The sequence below is a fragment of the Rattus norvegicus genome, chromosome 1 (genome assembly GCF_021556685.1).
Source record: "Rattus norvegicus strain SHRSP/BbbUtx chromosome 1, alternate assembly SHRSP_T2T, whole genome shotgun sequence".
Taxonomy (NCBI): Eukaryota; Metazoa; Chordata; class Mammalia; order Rodentia; family Muridae; genus Rattus; species Rattus norvegicus.
The window spans coordinates 56,073,596-56,074,821 of NC_141534.1; positions in this window are offsets into that span (position 1 = coordinate 56,073,596).

Genomic DNA, 1,226 nt, shown 5'->3' on the forward strand with positions numbered 1-1,226 from the left:
TTCATTCATTCATTCATTCATTCATTTCTTATATATAAGTACAGGGTAGTTGTCTTTAGAAACAACAGAGAGGTCATCAGATCTAATTAGAGATATTTGTGAGCTGCCATGTGGTTGCTGGGATTTGAACTCAAGACCCCTGGAAGAGCATTCAGTGCTCTTAACCATTTATCAATCTTTCCCATTTCCAAGGTAACTTTTTTACTTTCAACAAGGTATTCTTTATTCAGGTTACATCCTGATCCCAGCTACTCTCCCTCTTCCCTTCCCAGTCCCACCATACAAATCCTTTCTAACAATACTCTCCCTTCTCTTTGGAGATGGGGATACTCCCTGGGTACCACACCACCCTGGGACATCTAGTCCCAGGTGGACCGAGCACATTCTGCCCCACAGATTTACAATCAGGCAGTCCGGGTATGGGGAAGAGATCCAATGGCAGGCAACAAAGACTGAGACAGTCCTGGATCTACTTGTCAGATGACCCACATGGAGACCAACTGCAGATAGCTACACCAGGCTCTGGAGTTGGTTGCACATGCTCTAGTATACATGGTCCAAAGTATCTGACTGTAGGGGACTTCTTGTAGTGTTTTTGACCCCTCTAGTTTGCTCACAATTCTCCCTCACTCTTCCACAAGACTTCCCAAGCTCCATCTGATGTTTGGCTGTGGGTTTCAGCTTGTGGATGAAGCCTCTTCAGAGACAAGTATGTTTCTTTTCTGTCCACAAGTATATCAGAGTATCATAAATACTGTCAGAGGTTATCTCTGTCACATAGATGAATCTCACTTTGGGGCAGTCATTGATTGGTTGTTCCCTCAATCTCTGCTATATCTTTATCCCTGCACATTCATTAGCAAGATAGATTTTAAGTTGGTGCTGTGAGTGCATTGATGTCCACTTCCTCGTCTAGAAGTTCTTTCTTGCAACAAGAGGTAGCCATTTCTGTCTCTTGCTCTGGTAGGATTCTAACCTAGGGTCACCCCCGTAGACTCCCCCTATGCTCTCCCTTACCAGCCATCCAGCAAGTCACCAGAGATCCCTGCTCCCTCCTGCCCAGAAAATTTGTATTCCCACTCCCATCCCTCTCCCAAACCCCTCTCCCTTGACCTGATCACTATTTCCGTCTCCTTTCCTGCCTCTTCTCTTAACCTGTTCCATCACTTCATCCTTCTGAGGACTATTTTGTTTTCCCTCTGAGTGAGATTCACACCTCCTCATTT